Consider the following 6,042-nt stretch of genomic DNA (forward strand, 5'->3'; position numbering starts at 1 on the left):
AAGGAGAGCTGGTTCACTCCATCCACTGCCGGCAGCCATGGTACGGAACTCAAGGGCACACTCAGTGGTGGAGCGACGGCCCTGTCACAGCTCACATAACAGGTCCCCAGTGTGACAACCTGAAACTGAGGCAGCAAAAAACGATCATACACGGGAGGAGTAAATCACGGGAAAAAACAGAGCGCTGAAAGACGTGTGTCACAAAACAAACAATACCTCTCAGTGATGGGGTGCAAAGAACTGAACTAAATAGTGTGTGATAATGACATACAGGTGTGTGAACAGGTGATTCGAATTCAGGTGATTGGGATCTGGAGAGTGAGCTGCGTTCAGGGGATCTAGGTGTTTGAGAGTGTGAGCTGGAAAGTGGGCTGGAAAGTGAGCTGCGTTCAGGGGATCTACGTGTTTTTTTAGGGTGTGAGTTGGAAGCAGATGTTACAACGCTCATATGCTGACCACACCGCTCACGTCGCTTGCACGAGCGTTGCGAAATAAATGTACACATACATGTTATTCAATCATTGCACCCACACTGCTCCGCATGTCAACGAGCGTCTGTGTAGCCAGCCGCTAAAATAGAACTTGGTTCTATTTGTGATGCTTGATGCGCTACAAGTCCTGCCTCTCTTATCTCTTCATTGGTTTTCAGGAACATATACCCACGTGCCATCTCCTCATTGGTTTTTAGGAGCATATACCCATGTGGTTGATTGAAAGATGAACTGAGGTTCACACTCCACGCCAGTTGGTAGTGGTAATGCACCTTAAAGTTGGTTGCCAACCACCATATAAAGTCCAAAGAAGAAGAAGAAGCCTGAATGAGGAGAGATTACTAGAAATGAACTCGGTTTACCCTTTTATCTGTGGATTAATTGTCGGAGTAGAGGACCTTGAGCATTTCAGGTAAAATAACAACCCAATGTTTATATCCCAGGACAAATTAGCAAGCAACAGCAAGCTAGCTAGCTAAATTGCCATAAATGTTTAATACTTTTCGACCTGTCCCCAAATTAATATAGTTGGTTCAGAGTGATATTTCAACCTATGTGTCCTGATCGCATCTGGTGAGTGTGGACAAAATCAACATGCGTGCGATGGCACACGCGCGAGTGGTCAGGTCATGTAATGCTTAAAATAATTATAAAAAATCTTCTTCTCATGGACTATAAGTAGATTCACCACAAATGTGGTCTTTGGACTCATCACAATAGTCCCTAAAGAGTTTGAGAAGATAATGTTGATGTATTCAAAGATGGCCAGAGTATATCAGTAGATGCTGCTAACAATACTTCAGCATCTTATTTTTGTAAACCATAGGACCTAAAGACACCACCTTTGTAATGTAGGCCCATGGTACATGTCTTAACTTAGTTTGAGAAAGCTATGGGATTGGTCAAAATATGGCTAAGTTATTGACAAATCAAAAATCTGATTTTATGTGTCCATTTAAACCACTTTAAATCCACTCCACAGTGGCCTATCAACTTTAAACTTGGCATCTCTATCATGGATGTCAGTAAGATGAAACACACTGAATTTGGTGTTGATATCTCAAAAAATAAGGAAACTATTAATGACTCATTCTTTGCATGTGTAACGCTAATGCTCAAAATCATCTTCTCCAGATTCACTCCAGATTTTGTATTTTGGCTCTTGATTGCACATAAAAGAAGATAGTTCCAACATGATAGACTGCTTGCTTTGTTATCCAACTGATCTTGTATCCTTTCTGTCATGCTGTGAACTCCCTGCTTACTGCTGTATTTGACATGACTTTTTTAACTACATGTTGAACTGTTATATTTCATAGAGTAGATCTACAGTATGTCACTGGGGCTGGAATTCAATCAAACCCACACTCTGAATAACCTTGCATTAGGGAAGTCACTGCCTCTGAAAAAGGCATGCTTTATGGTGTAATTAATTCAACAGGGTTGACTGGTTGAAACCAGGCAATACTTATTTTAAATGAACCTCTCTAGGGGGTGTGGGATGGTAGCGTCCAACCTGGCCAACATCCGGTGAAATTGCAGAGCGCCAAATTCAAATTAAATTACTATAAATATTTAACTTTCATGAAATCACAAGTGTAATACATCAAAATAAAGCTTAACTTGTTGTTAATCCAGCCGCTGTGTCAAATTTCAAAAAGGCTTTACGGCGAAAGCAAACCATACGATTATCTGAGGACAGTGCTCAGCACACAAAACATTACATACAGTTACCAGCCAAGTAGATTAGTCACGAAAGTCAGAAATAGCAATAAAATTAATCACTTACCTTTGATGATCTTCGTATGGTTGCACTCACAAGACTCCCAGTTATACAATACATTTTTATTTTGTTCGATAAAGTCCCTCTTTATATCCAAGTTGGCGCGTTTTGTTCAGTAATCCAATGACTCAAATGCGGTCACAACAGGCAGACGAAAATTCCAAATAGTATCCGTAAAGTTCGTAGAAACATGTCAAACGATGTTTATAATCAATCCTCAGGTTGTTTTTAGCCTAAATAATCGATAACATTTCAACCGGACAATAGCGTTGTCAATATAAAAGAAAAACAAGAAAGGCACGCTCTCGGTCGCACACAGAAAACAGCTCTGGGGACATCGCACTATCCACATTCAAAGTTGTCATTCTCCCTCATTTTTCAGAATAAAAGCCTGAAACAATGTCTAAAGACTGTTCACAACTAGTGGAAGCCATAGGGAATGGAATCTGGGTCCTATCCCTTTAACCTCTCTTGGGTAGCGGGCAGTATTTTCACGGCCGGACGAAAAACGTACCCAGATTAACCTGTTAGGGCTAGGGGGCAGTATTGACACGGCCGGATAAAAAACGTACCCGATTTAATCTGGTTACTACTCCTGCCCAGTAACTAGAATATGCATATAATTATTGGCTTTGGATAGAAAACACCCTAAAGTTTCTAAAACTGTTTGAATGGTGTCTGTGAGTATAACAGAACTCATATGGCAGGCCAAAACCTGAGAAGATTCCATGCAGGAAGTGGCCGGTCTGACAAGTTGTGTTTCATCTTGGCTCTTTTTATTGAAGACTGAGGATCTTTGCTATAACGTGACACTTCCTACGGCTCCCATAGGCTCTCAGAGCCCGGGAAAAAGCTGAACGATATCGAGGCAGCCTCTGGCTGAAACACTTTATCGCGTTTGGCAAGTGGCCGATCAGAGTACTATGGGCTTAGGCGCGTGCCCGAGTCGACCCCATGCTTTATTTTCTTTCGTCTGTTTACCTAAACGCAGATTCCCGGTCGGAATATTATCACTTTTTTATGAGAAAAATGCCATATAAATGGATTTTAAACAGCGGTTGACATGCTTCGAAGTACGGTAATGGAATATTTCGAATTTTTTTGTCACGAATTGCGCCATGCTCGTCACCCTTATTTACCCTTTCGGATAGTGTCTTGAACGCACGAACAAAACGCCGCTATTTGGATATAACTATGGATTATTTTGAACCAAACCAACATTTGTTATTGAAGTAGAAGTCCTGGGAGTGCATTCTGACGAAGACAGCAAAGGTAATAACATTTTTCTTATAGTAAATCTGACTTTGGTGAGTGCTAAACTTGCTGGGTGTCTAAATAGCTAGCCCTGTGATGCCGGGCTATCTACTGAGAATATTGCAAAATGTGCTTTCCCCGAAAAGCTATTGTCAATCGGACATATCGAGTGCATAGAGGAGTTCTGTATCTATAATTCTTAAAATAATTGTTATGCTTTTTGTGAACGTTTATCGTGAGTAATTTAGTAAATTCACCGGCAGTGTTCGGTGGGAATGCTAGTCACATGCTAGTCACATGCTAATGTAAAAAGCTGGTTTTTGATATAAATATGAACTTGATTGAACAAAACATGCATGTATTGTATAACATAATGTCCTAGGGTTGTCATCTGATGAAGATCATCAAAGGTTAGTGCTACATTTAGCTGTGGTTTGGGTTTATGTGACATTATATGCTAGCTTGAAAAATGGGTGTCTGATTATTTCTGGCTGGGTACTCTGCTGACATAATCTAATGTTTTGCTTTCGTTGTAAAGCCTTTTTGAAATCGGACAGTGTGGTTAGATTAACGAGAGTCTTGTCTTTAAAATGGTGTAAAATAGTCATATGTTTGAAAAATTGAAGTTTTTGCATTTTTGAGGAATTTGAATAACGCGCCACGGGATTACACTGGCTGTTGAGAAGGTGGGACCTAGCCCATAGAGGTTAAACAGCCTACTACTCGGGCCCACGAACTAGAATATGCATATTATTAGTAGATTTGGATATAAAACACTCTGAAGGTTCTAAAACTGTTTGAATGATGTCTGTGAGTATAACAGAACGCATATGGCAGGCAATAACCTGAGAAAAATCTAACCAGGAAGTGGGAAATCTGGTGCTTGTAGTCCTTTCAAGTCATTGCCTATCAAACACACAGTGACTTAGGGTTCCTTTTGCACTTCCTAAGGCTTCCACTAGATGTCAACAGTCTTTAGAAAGTTGTTTGAGGCGTCTATGGTGAGCAGAAAGCGAACAGAGGAAGTTGAAAGTTGTTGACTCAGGAAAGGACATGAGTTCATTGGCGCGCATTCACGTGAGGAGGTAGCTGTGTTCCAAAACGTTTTTCAAGACACTGGAATCGTCCGGTTGGAATATTATTGAAGTTCTAAGTTAAAAAGGCCCTAAAGATTGATGCTATACAACGTTTGACATGTTTGAACGAATGTAAATATAACTTTTTTTGACTTTTCATCGTGACATTTTGGCCGCGCTTCCTATACTTGGAGTAGCTTACTGAACGCGCAAACAACAATCATTTGGACATAAATTATGGACTTTATCGAACAAAACAACATTTATTGTGGACCTGGGATTCCTGGAAGTGCCTTCTGATGAAGATCATCAAAGGTAAGTGAATATTTCTAATGCTATTTATGATTTTAGATGACTCCAAAATGGCAGGTATCTGTATTGCTTGATGTCTTTTTCTGAGCGCAGTACTCAGATTATTGCAAAGTGTACTTTCCCCGTGAAGCTTTTTTGAAATCTGTCACAGCGGTTACATAAAGGAGATGTTCATCTATAATTCTTTGAATAACAGTTTAATATTTTATCAACGTTTATGATGAGTATTTTTGTAAATTGTTGTGCTGATTCACCGGCAGTATTGGAGGCCAAATATTTTCTGAACATCACGCGGCAATGTAAAATGCTGTTTTTGGATATAAATATGAACTTGATCGAACAAAAAATGCATGTATTGTGTAACATGATGTCCTAGGAGTGTCATCTGATGAAGATCGTCAAAGGTTAGTGCATAATTTTAGCTGGTTTTCTGTTTTTTGTGACGCCAGTCCTTGCTAGGAAAATGGCTGTGTGGTTTTTCTTGTGTTGGAACTGTCCTAACATAATCTAACTTTATGCTTTCAACGTAGAGCCTTTTTGAAATCGGACAATGGGGTTACAATAAGGAGACGTGTATCTTTAAAATGGTGTAAAATAGTCGTATGTCTGAGAACTTTGAATTATGACATTTTGTGGTTTTGAATTTGGCGCTCTGATTTTTCACTGGCTGTTGAATAGTGTGAACTGTGGGTGGGACGCTAGCGCTAGCGTCTCACCTTCCCAAGAGAGGTTAAATAGTGGATAGGCTTTCATTGGAAAAACAGCCATTTCAAAATAATGGCACTTCCTGGATGGATTTTCCTCAGGTTTTCGCCTGCCATTTCAGTTCTGTTATACTCACAGACATTATTTTAACAATTTTAGAAACTTTGGAGTGTTTACTAATTATAATCTGCTAATTATATGCATATCCTCACTTCTGGGCCTGAGTAGCAGGCAGTTTACTTTGGGCACGCTTTTCATCCGGAGGTCAAAATTGTGCCCCCTACCCTAGTGAGGTTAAATCAGTTTTAACATGAACCATTTCATTATAATATTCAAATTTTAGCTGGTTCAGGTCTGGGGTATAGCTTTTTGATAAAAGTCTACAATACACATCTTTGAATCACCAATAAAGGTACTTGGA

Source organism: Salmo salar, chromosome ssa02 (genome assembly GCF_905237065.1).
Source record: "Salmo salar chromosome ssa02, Ssal_v3.1, whole genome shotgun sequence".
Taxonomy (NCBI): Eukaryota; Metazoa; Chordata; class Actinopteri; order Salmoniformes; family Salmonidae; genus Salmo; species Salmo salar.